This window comes from Calonectris borealis, chromosome W, assembly GCF_964195595.1.
Source record: "Calonectris borealis chromosome W, bCalBor7.hap1.2, whole genome shotgun sequence".
In the NCBI taxonomy this organism is placed as follows: domain Eukaryota; kingdom Metazoa; phylum Chordata; class Aves; order Procellariiformes; family Procellariidae; genus Calonectris; species Calonectris borealis.
The window spans coordinates 25,686,530-25,698,861 of NC_134351.1; the positions used below are offsets into that span (position 1 = coordinate 25,686,530).

At 55.9% G+C, this 12,332-nt stretch overlaps 1 pseudogene; it reads right to left on the reverse strand.

Annotated features, from left to right (window-relative positions):
- Positions 1-1,143: 1,143 nt before the first annotated feature.
- The window catches only part of LOC142075088 (ciliary neurotrophic factor receptor subunit alpha-like), a 202,409-nt pseudogene continuing 191,220 nt past the window's right edge, over positions 1,144-12,332 (reverse strand).

Below are 12,332 nucleotides of genomic sequence, written 5' to 3' on the forward strand. Positions count from 1 at the left end.
AAGGATTTCGCGGCTCCCTGGGGAATGGTGGCGGCTCTGTCCTCCTCCAAAGAGATGGCGAGAAGTGTGATACGCCCTCAACGTGTGCAAAATCGAAGAGATAAGAGACTCAACCTGGGAGGGGGGCAGCGGGGCGGGGGGCGGTGGCGGCGGTGGGAGAGTGTCTGTGCTGGGCTGCGACGGACGGACGGACAGATGGACGGGGATCTGCAAGCAGGGAGGAGAGGGGTCACCGGTCCCAATCCGGGCTCAGCCGTGCCCAGCCACCAAGGGGACACACCGAGCAGAGTTTGGCCTTTTTCCACTGGGAAATTCACCCCTTCCCAGAACCCAGGTGCTCAAACCCATCACCTCCACCTCCTCCTCCCAGGGCTGGACCCTGCCCATCCACCCCTGGCTGCATGCCACCACCTCTCCCATTGCCACCACTAACATCACACGTGGAGATGACACAGCCGGAGGGGAGCAAAGGACCCCTCACCCACAGGAGCTGCCTTGTGATGGCTCCTCCTTGGGCACCGAAGGATGGGTGGCATATCCTTTATCCCCCAAAGTGACACACGTGGCTGCTGCCAGGATTGATCCCTCAGTCTTTGGGCAGTGTGGGTGCAGGGAAAGGGCATGGGGGGACCCATGAGCCAGCAGCCCTGGCCTGGGGAGGGATGGGGCATTTTGGGGTTCTCCAGGCTGCCAGCTCCATTCTAAGCCAAATCAAGGACATTTTTGAGATGCATCTTTGAATTTCCTGATCTAGGACAATTTTGCTTCTGTCCCTATGCAAAGGCCTTAGATCTCCACGTGGTTTCTTTGCCTCTTAAAACATCAGCAGTGGGGAGGGGGAGGTGTGCTGAGAACGAGGCACTGAAGACTGACCCCTTGGCAGGCTTTGCAGGAAATGTTTGAAAAGCCATTTCTGAGATCCCCATCAGAACACCCGATTTGGAAAAGCAGCCAAACTTGGACTTGGTCCATTTACAAAAAACTGCAAGCAAACCCAAACGGCTCGTTCTCAACGCCCTTCACCCAGAGCCTGGTTGGCGCATCCCCTTCCCAACTGTGCTGGAGCCCCTGGGGTCCCCATGCCCCTGCCCCCTCCCAGCACACACACCCCATCTCTCACGCCCCCGGTTTGGGGGATACTCACTAAATAAAGAGGACACCATAAGCAGCCAAGACCAGTCCAGCTGTCCAACACACTGCCACGGCCCCACTGCCCACCACGGCCCTCTTGTCGCAGATCGTGGTGGTGGGTGGCACAAAAGAGGAGGTGCTAGCGCTCGTTGTCTCTGTGGGGAGGGAGAGCGGATGGCAAGGGGAGCCGGGCGCCCTGGAACGCGTCCCGTAGGGGCAGCCCCGCTCCCCTGCTGGTGGGGACATGGCACCATCCCATCCCCAAATTGCCCCTCACACTGCCATGCCATGCTAGGGCTGAGCTGGGGGGCTGAGATGATGAGCCAGGGGATGGTGTGGTCCATGAGACTTTCCCCACTCTAACACTAGACCCTTGCATCATCACTGTGCAGATGCTTGCACCACCAGGCAGAGCTGGGCATCCCTCCCAGCCCCATCCTGCCCAGCCGAGCTGCTCTGTGCATCAGCTCTGTGGGATTTTTGGCTAAGAGTTCATGGCAACGTGGTTGCGAGCGCTCAGCAGAGAGCATCCCCCACCCAGGGGACATCAAAGCCATGGCCATGGGTGCTGGGCTGGCTTGCAGGGCTTGTCCTCCTCTGTACAGGGCCAGCTGAGATGTTCATCCCTGCGGAGGGCTGCGGGATTGCAGGGAGGGCATGGATGGGCAGCCAGCCTGGGGCAGCTTCGGTCACATCCAGAGAGTCCCAGAGTGCCCCTGGCCAGATAATCTAGGGGGGGGATGCTGGGGGCCACAGGGGGCCTGTATCAGTGTCTTTCAGACCCTACCGAGGTGTCATAGTGAGGCTCAGACCCGGAGCCAGGGTGTTGCACATCAGCCCTGCGTGGCTGCAGCTGGCTGCACGCACAGGGACACACGTGCGAGGGACATGCCTGGGAGGGACACATGTGTGTCTATTCAGGGAGCAGGCAGGTGCCATTGGAGGCATAAGGATCTGCACACACAGCCGGGCTAGAGCTCGGAGGGTGGGGGGGCTGAGCACCCCCCCTCCCCACATGCACATCTGCCCAGCTTGCATATGCACTGCCCTGATGCAGAGCCTGGTTGCTGCCTGCCTGCCTGCCTGCACACCAGTGCTTCCCCCCGCCCCGCTGCCGGTGCCAGCCGGGGGAACCGGCGCAGGGTCTGCTCCAGCCCTTCTGGGAAACAGAGGGCTGATAACGCCCATTTGGACACGGTCCCAGCTCTTTCCTAGAAACAGAGGCTTGTTAACTTTGGGGCTTTTATTTTGAATTGGCATCACTCTGAGCCATTGTGCGGGGTCGGAGGTGTGGAGAGGATAGGACTGAAGAGGGAGGGCTGGAGGTGGGCAGCGCTCCAGGGAAGAATAATAACAATAAACCCCCAGCTTTGTTGTCATACCCCGATCATCCTGGCGAGGAGGATGCTGGAGCTGAGTCAGCACCCCTCGGGCCACGGTTGCACCTGCCACTGGGGCCATGGGTGGGGGGAAGGTGTAGGGTGAAGGGCCGTGGCCCCCCCCGGGTGCTGGGGGGGATCTCCTTGGCTGGGAACCAAGCTTGCACAGAGCCAGACAGAGGGGACCCTCAGCCAGGACTCCCGGGTTCCCCCCCCGCTGTGGGTGCAGCCTGTTTGTACCGGGGGGTGGGGGTGCTCTCACCTGTGACCTGGGCCTCCGTGGTGAGATGCTCGGGCTCCTCTGTCCAGGGGGTGGCATGGATGGCCACGCTCCAGTCGCTCCATGTGCTGATGACATTGTCTTTGGCAGTCACCTGGATGATGTACTCCTTGCCGGCATAGGCGTCCGTGATAGCGTGCAACGTCCCATCCAACAGCTCGACCTGCGGGCAGTGGCAGGGAGGGGAGGATGGTCAGAGGAACCCCCGGCACCGGGAGGTGTAAGACAATCAGCCTGTTTAGCTCAGCTAGAGGATGATAACAAGACTTTCGCAGCACTTCGGGAAGTGCTATGGGGTTTCGGGCAGAGCCATGAGCCCAGGACATGGATGCAGGGGTGTCCTGGTTCCAGCTGGGACAGGGTTAACTTTCTTCCCAGTAGCCTGGGGGGTGTGCTGTGTTTTGGGTTCGGTGTGAAAGGAGCGTTGATGGCCCATTGATGCTTTGGCTGTTGCTGGGTGATGCTTGCACCGGGAGGGGGGAGCACAGCCGGGGTGGTGGACCCAGCTGGCCAATGGGGTATTCTATACCATGTGACATCATGCTCAGTATAAAAACCAGGTGTGTGGGGGGGCTCGCCCCCCGTTCGTGACACGCGGTCGGCGGTCGGTGAGCGGTTCTGTTGTGCATTGCCTGCTTTGTGTATTCTGTTATTGTTGTTGTTCTCACTGTTATTATTACTGTTCTACTTAGTTTTATTTCAATTATTAAACTGTTTTTATCTCAACCCGGGAGCTTTCCTACTTGTGCCCTCCCAATTCTCTCCCCCATCCCACCGGGGGGGGGGGGTGATCGAGCGGCTGCGTGGCGTTTATTTTTGCTGGCTGGGGTTAAACCACGACAGTCCTTTTTGGCGCCCAACGTGGGGCACGAAGGGTTGAGATAACGACAGATTATTTAGAACATATTAAGGAATTTATATCTGGTGACATATTCGTTTGTTCTGCACCATGCTCTTGTTTTTACTGTACCTGTTAAAAATTGGAGTTGGGTTTTGTAGTCTGTTGTGCTCTGCCGTGATTAATGATGTTTTGCCTGGGAGATTTGTTACTAAAACGCTGGCATTGGGGGTTATTTGGTATTTGGGATTCGTAATGAAGCCGTTTCTGCATTTCGGGTACCACCTCATGGAGACCATTAGCAATTATACCTTTTCCTCCGAGAGATTTTTTATGGAGGAAAGAGAGAATGGCACCCTCACTACCTTCATCTCCTTTGTTAAAATAACTTGCCAGTACCTTGAACATCCCTGGGTAGTTAAGATATATCTCTTGGTACTCCTTGGGAATATTGTTGCGGTTTTATCCAAGGTTAGTAAGCAATTTAAGAATGTCATCCAGAGATCTGCCCCAAGGTTGGATAGCTATGAGTGGCAGGGCGAGTGGGATAGCATGGGCAAATGCCTAGGGCGATGGGCACCCCCAGTGTTCTGGAACTTTACCCCTGAACAAGTGAAGAACCCTGAAAAATTAGTAGAATATTTGGAAGAAGTGTGCTGTCACCCTGGCCATTCCAGGGAGACGCAAATCACTACAATGTGCTGGGGCCTGGCCCACGCCTACCGAGCCCTATTTAACACCACTCAGAACCCCCAAGGGGAAGGAAACGTCTCTGCAGCTGATGACAAAGCAACAGGCCCTGCAGCTACCCCACCCCCCACGGCAAGCACAGCGGCTCCCTCACCCCCCAGGGCAAGCACAGCAGCTACTCCGCCCCCTGCGACAGAGAACCAACCCATGCCGGTATCAGTCGCCCCTATACAAAAAAGAAAATGCACAAGAAAATCAGCTCGTCTAGTAAGGGATGAAGATGAACCAGGGCCATCACGAGAACAGGAGGAGGAGGAGGCAGAACCCGTAAATGAGATGGTGACCACCCGATCCCTATCCCTGGGTGAGCTGCGAGATATGCGAAAAGACTTCAGCCGTCGTCCAGGGGAGCACATTGTCACCTGGCTGCTCCGATGCTGGGATAACGGGGCCAGTAGCCTGGAATTAGAGGGTAGGGAAGCCAAGCAGCTGGGATCCCTTTCTAGGGAAGGGGGCATTGACAAAGCAATTGGACAAGGGGCACAAGTCCTCAGCCTCTGGAGGCGACTCCTGTCAGGTGTGAAGGAAAGGTATCCCTTCAAGGAAGATGTTATATGCCACCCAGGCAAGTGGACCACCATGGAGAGAGGTATCCAGTACCTGAGAGAATTAGCCGTGCTGGAAGTGATTTATGATGACCTGAACAACGAGCAGTTATCCAAAGACCCAGATGAGGTCAAATGCACCCGACCCATGTGGCGGAAGTTTGTACGGAGCGCACCAGCGTCACATACAAACTCATTGGCAGTAATGACCTGGAGAGATGGAGAGGAACAAACAGTGGATGAACTGGCTGGCCAACTCCGGCAATATGAAGAAAGTCTCTCTTCCTCCCTACGGGCCTGTGTCTCTGCTGTGGAGAAACTGTCTCAGGAGGTCCAGCAAATCAAAGAGGATATGTCCTGCTTCCCCCCTGCACGGGCCAGTGTCTCAGCCATTAGGAGCAAGCGTCCCTCTGCTCAAGAGAGGAGACATCGTGGGTACACACCCCGGGGCACCCTGTGGTTTTACCTGCGTGACCACGGAGAGGACATGAGGAAGTGGGATGGAAAACCTACCTCAGTCCTACAGGCACGGGTACATGAGTTGCAAGGGAAAACAACCACAAAAGCGGGTTCTTCCAGGAAAACCGCTGCTCCGGTCTCCAGCGAGTTCCCCAGACAGAGTAGAAGGGCTGATTCCACTTCCGACCTTAACAAAGGGACTTCTGACTCATACTTACAAGAAGTAGATAGCGAATATGATGACCAGGACTAGAGGGGCCCTGCCTCCAGCCAGGTGGAGGAAAGGGACAACCGGGTTTACTGGACTGTGTGGATTCGATGGCCTGGCACATCAGATCCACAAGAATATAAGGCTCTCGTAGACACCGGTGCGCAGTGTACCCTGATGCCATCAGGCTATAAAGGGGCAGAACCCATTTGTATTTCTGGAGTGACAGGGGGATCCCAAGAGTTAACTGTGTTGGAGGCGGAAGTGAGCCTAACCGGGAAGGAGTGGCAGAAGCACCCCATCGTGACTGGCCCAGAAGCTCCGTGCATCCTTGGCATAGACTACCTCAGGAGAGGGTATTTCAAGGACCCAAAAGGGTACCGGTGGGCTTTTGGTATAGCTGCCCTGGAGACGGAGGAAATTAAACAGCTGTCCACCTTGCCCGGTCTTTCAGAGGATCCTTCTGTTGTGGGGTTGTTAAAGGTCCAAGAACAACAGGTGCCGATCGCTACCACAACAGTGCACCGGCGGCAATACCGCACCAACCGAGACTCCTTGATCCCCATCCATGAGCTGATTCGTCGACTGGAGAGCCAAGGAGTGATCAGCAAGACTCGCTCACCCTTTAACAGTCCCATATGGCCAGTGCGAAAGTCCAATGGAGAGTGGAGGCTAACAGTAGACTATCGTGGCCTGAACGAAGTGACGCCACCACTGAGTGCTGCCGTGCCGGACATGCTGGAACTTCAATACGAACTGGAGTCAAAGGCAGCCAAGTGGTACGCCACCATTGATATCGCTAATGCATTCTTCTCCATCCCTTTGGCGGCAGAGTGCAGGCCACAGTTTGCTTTCACTTGGAGGGGTGTCCAGTACACCTGGAACCGACTGCCCCAGGGGTGGAAACACAGCCCTACCATTTGCCATGGACTGATCCACACCACACTGGAACAGGGTGAGGCTCCAGAACACCTGCAATACATTGATGACATCATCGTGTGGGGCAACACAGCAGAGGAAGTTTTCAAGAAAGGGGAGAGAATAGTCCAAATCCTTCTGAAGGCCGGCTTTGCAATAAAACGAAGTAAGGTCAAGGGACCTGCACAGGAGATCCAGTTTTTAGGAATAAAATGGCAAGATGGACGTCGTCAGATCCCAACAGATGTGATCAATAAAATAACAGCCATGTCTCCACCAACTAACAAAAAGGAAACGCAAGCTTTCTTAGGCGTTGTAGGCTTTTGGAGAATGCATATTCCAAATTACAGTCAGATCGTAAGCCCTCTCTATCACGTGACCAGGAAGAAGAACGACTTCAGATGGGGCCCTGAGCAACGACAAGCATTTGAGCAAATTAAACAGGAGATAGTTCAGGCAGTAGCCCTTGGGCCAGTCCGGGCAGGACAAGATGTGAAGAATGTGCTCTACACCGCAGCCGGGGAGAATGGCCCTACCTGGAGCCTCTGGCAGAAAGCACCAGGGGAGACTCGAGGTCGACCCTTAGGGTTCTGGAGTCGGGGATACAGAGGATCCGAGGCCCGCTACACTCCAACTGAGAAAGAGATATTGGCAGCATATGAAGGGGTTCAAGCTGCTTCGGAAGTGGTTGGCACTGAAGCACAGCTCCTCCTGGCACCCCGACTGCCGGTGCTGGGCTGGATGTTCAAAGGGAGCGTCCCCTCTACACATCATGCAACTGATGCTACGTGGAGTAAGTGGGTCGCGCTGATCACACAACGGGCCCGAATAGGAAACCCCAGTCGCCCAGGAATCTTGGAGGTGATCACGAACTGGCCAGAAGGCAAAGATTTTGGAATATCCCCAGAGGAGGAGGTGATGCGTGCTGAAGAGGCCCCACCATATAACAAACTACCAGAAAACGAGAAGCAATATGCCCTGTTCACGGATGGGTCCTGTCGCCTTGTGGGAAAACATCGGAGATGGAAGGCTGCTGTATGGAGTCCTATACGCCAAGTTGCAGAAACTGCTGAAGGAGAAGGTGAATCGAGCCAGTTTGCAGAGGTGAAAGCCATCCAGCTGGCCTTGGGCATTGCCGAACGAGAAAAATGGCCAGTACTTTATCTCTATACTGACTCATGGATGGTGGCAAATGCCCTGTGGGGGTGGTTGCAGCAGTGGAAGCAGAACAACTGGCAGCGCAGAGGTAAACCCATCTGGGCTGCCGCATTGTGGCAAGATATTGCTGCCCAGGTAGAGAACCTGACTGTAAAAGTACGACACGTAGATGCTCACGTACCCAAGAGTCGGGCCAGTGAAGAGCACCAAAACAACCAGCAGGTGGATCAGGCTGCCAAGATCGAAGTAGCTCAGGTAGATCTGGACTGGCAACATAAAGGTGAATTATTTATAGCTCGGTGGGCCCATGACACTTCAGGCCACCAAGGGAGAGATGCAACATATAGATGGGCTCGTGATCGAGGGGTGGACTTAACCATGGACACTATTGCACAGGTTATCCACGAATGTGAAACATGCGCTGCAATCAAGCAAGCCAAACGAGTAAAGCCTCTTTGGTATGGAGGACGATGGTTGAAGTATAAATATGGGGAGGCTTGGCAGATTGATTATATCACGCTCCCACAAACCCGACAGGGCAAGCGCTATGTGCTCACCATGGTGGAAGTAACCACAGGATGGCTGGAAACATATCCTGTGCCCCATGCCACCGCCCGGAACACCATCCTGGGCCTTGAAAAGCAAGTCCTGTGGCGACATGGCACCCCAGAAAGAATTGAGTCAGACAACGGGACTCACTTCCGAAACGCCCTCATAGACACCTGGGCCAAAGAGCACGGCATTGAGTGGGTATATCACATCCCCTACCATGCACCAGCCTCCGGGAAAATCGAACGATACAACGGGCTGCTAAAGACAACACTGAGGGCAATGGGTGGTGGGACATTCAAGCATTGGGATACACATTTAGCAAAGGCCACCTGGTTAGTGAACACTAGGGGATCTGTCACTCGAGCTGGCCCTGCCCAATCCAAACCCTTACGTGCTGTAGAGGGGGATAAAGTCCCTGTCGTGCATATGAGAAATATGCTGGGGAAGACAGTCTGGGTTGCTCCTGCCTCTGGCAAGGGAAAACCCATCCGTGGGATTGCTTTTGCTCAGGGACCTGGGTGCACTTGGTGGGTGATGAGAAAGGATGGGGAAGTCCGGTGTGTACCTCAGGGGGATTTAATTTTGGGTGAAAATAGCCAATGAACTGAATTGTACGATGTTAGTTATTACATAGTACTGTATGTCATCACTTTTATGGTTACCATATGCCATATTAACAGTATTACAGTAAGAATCACCCAGATTAATTTAGGATGAACGCCGATGAAACTGAGCAAGGTGCAACAATGATAGAACCAGACGAGCGCCCAGAACTGGCCTCCGCATGCAAGAGCCCGACACCACACACCATCTCTCCTGCCCTGCAAGACTGTTACGACAGATGGAACCCGAAGTCATGGACTAAATGAACTCAACGGACGTTTTAGAGGGATGGCCCATGGCCTAAGGGAATGATATCTCTGTGTGCGTATATATCAAAAGGCAGGGAAAAGGAGCGGTGACTAATTGGAATGTATGGGAAAATGTGAGACCTGGGCATGATGTAGATGGTATAGAATAAGGGGTGGATATTGTCCTGGTTCCAGCTGGGACAGGGTTAACTTTCTTCCCAGTAGCCTGGGGGGTGTGCTGTGTTTTGGGTTCGGTGTGAAAGGAGCGTTGATGGCCCATTGATGCTTTGGCTGTTGCTGGGTGATGCTTGCACCGGGAGGGGGGAGCACAGCCGGGGTGGTGGACCCAGCTGGCCAATGGGGTATTCTATACCATGTGACATCATGCTCAGTATAAAAACCAGGTGTGTGGGGGGGCTCGCCCCCCGTTCGTGACACGCGGTCGGCGGTCGGTGAGCGGTTCTGTTGTGCATTGCCTGCTTTGTGTATTCTGTTATTGTTGTTGTTCTCACTGTTATTATTACTGTTCTACTTAGTTTTATTTCAATTATTAAACTGTTTTTATCTCAACCCGGGAGCTTTCCTACTTGTGCCCTCCCAATTCTCTCCCCCATCCCACCGGGGGGGGGTGATCGAGCGGCTGCGTGGCGTTTATTTTTGCTGGCTGGGGTTAAACCACGACAAGGGGGAGGTGCTCTGGCTGCAGCTAAGCCAAGGGTCTGGTGAGACCTCGTCCTGCTCCCAAACTCATGGTGCCGGAGTGGAGTGGCTTCCTCTAGAGATCACCAGAAACTAGCAGATGTGCAGGCAGGCTCCACTTGGACATGTTAGGGCAGTTGGGAGCCGGACATCCAGGGCAGCAGCTGGCCGTGTGCGCACACGCTTTCTGGGCATCACTGACAGGGCTGGGAGGAGGCTTCCCCCACCAGCATGCCTCCGGCCACCCTGCTCCCGCACCCACTAGCATCCCACCAGCTTGGCTTGCATCCCTCTGGCCAGGCTCTTGGACATGGATCAAGCCGCATCCGGCCATCTTTCCTAGAAAAATTCCCTTTGTCCTGTTGTCACCGCTGCCTGGGCCATGGGAGGTCCTGCCATCCTCCTGGGGACGTGGCTGCTGGTGCAATGGTTTAACCCCAGACTGTGTCCACACCTTCTGGGGATCTCTGATCCACTTGGAGCTCAGCTCAAGGACAGGCAGATGCAGGTGCCCAGTAGAAATGCACCGCAGCCCATCTGTGAGTGCCGGTGCCCAGCCAGGGGCTGATGCTCCGTGGGGGGAAGCAGCCGGGCCAGGTTGGGCGAGGGCTGCACAGTGGGTGATGCTGCTGGGATGCTGCCGGGCACAGCGGGATGCTGGCCACCCCTGGGGTGAGCAGCCGGTAGGGCTTGAGCAGAACGAGCGGCACTTCACAGGTGAGGGGAACTTCATGGTGCAACCTGTGTGGGGTCCTCCATGTCTCCACAGCCACCCAGGAGAAGGTCAGGCACAGGATCCCACCACCCTGGGGAGCACCAACAGCTGAATTTTATTAAGAGCTCAGTTCAATGACAGGAGCAAGATGGAGCTGAAAACGTCTGCTTGGTCCTTGATCACATCACAAAGTCCCAAGAGAGAAAAGCCGCACTGTTGGAGTGCCCAGGGGTACCCAGGGCACAGCACAGCCAATGAGCCTGTGGGACAAGGCTGCCCTGGCACTGCGACTTTACACACGCAGGGAGGGTATGCACACCAGGGACGCGTGTGACAGCCCGGCCAGTGACCAGTGTGCCTAATCTCATCACCCCGGTGCTTGCAGGGGTACCTGAAATGCATGAACCCACCCTGAGAAATACCCAAACCTTTTCCAGCCCCCTCCCAGCATGGGGGTGCTCTCCCAGGGATGCATCCAGCCTGCCACCTGGCACGGCAGGGCCCTTGGTCTCTGAACTCCTAGCTGCTCACACCGCCCAGCCCAAGCCCACAGGAGCCCCACATCTGGAGCACATCTGGAGGCAGGCCCATTCGGTCCCCCCCGGCTGGTGTGGAACAAAGGGCCTCCTGCTGCCCGTGAGGTGCGAAGCCGCTACCAAACCTCGGTGGGGGAGCAGCACGGAGAAAGGCGTGCCTCTGTCCCACCACTGCAGATCTTGGGGCTGGATGGAAGGAGGCTGAGTCCTGCCTCTCCTCGCACCCCTGGCTCGGGGCTGACACCCATGGCGCCGGTGTGATGCAAACAGGGTATGCCGGTGGTTTCACTGCAGGGCTTGTGCCAAGCTGAGACATGCCTGAGCCCTAAACCACCATTAGCCAAAGCATTGGGACAACTGGTGCCCAAGTCCATCCATACCGTCCAGGGGACACCTTCTCACTGCGCAGTGCGTCTCACCATTGGGTCTGACCCGTCGGCATGGGGGCAGCTACTCGGGGTGCCTGCCAAGGAGGTCTGAGGTCAGAACCTGGCTGGAGGGAGCCTGGCACAGGGGGCAGACGAACCCAGCAACCCCGGTGGGACTCTGTGCTGGGTCTCCCCGAGTTTCCAGCACACCAAAGAGGCTGAGAGCCAGCCCTGGGGTCACACATGCTGCCTCTCATCCAGATAACAGGGTCAGGCTTAGGGCAGTCCTGTTTAGCAGCTCACAGGTCCCCAGCACAGTCTATGCCGGGGGGGGTGGCTGCTCCCATCCCGGGGCTGGGCACAGCCACCCTGTCCTGCAGGAAAAGGGTTTTAGCCCATTTCACATACAGGATAGATGAAAACTGAAATTCTGTGAGGTCTGGGCAGAAGGGAGGATAGGAAAAAGAAGAGGAGGAGGATGTCAGTCCCTCTTGCAGGACACGGCTGTGCATCCTCCAGCCCGTGGGGGGTCTTGGCTGAGACCCATCCCACCAACCCCACCAAGCTCCAGCCCTCCTTAGCCCAGGACCAAACCCCAAGCTGGATCAGGGTCCCCAGAGGGAATGGGCTCTTGGCACCCACTGCTGCACCCAGCAGAGCTGAGGAGACAACTTCTGCACCCTCTTCTCATAGGGACACACCTTCATGGCCCAGGCACCCAGGTAAGCAGAACAGGATACCCACCAGCTTGTGAATCACCTGGCCTGTGGAAAGCGCCGTGCTTGGCATGGCACCCCCCTGCAGCCTCGTGGCACGGCGAGTCTGTGTCTGCCACCCAGACCCTGGGATTCATGCTGTCCCCTGCCTCTGCCACCAGCTCTGGTTGCCACTCGCAGGCGTGCTGCTTGCAGGCACAGTGGGACGGGATGCACGTGCAGCGCTGTG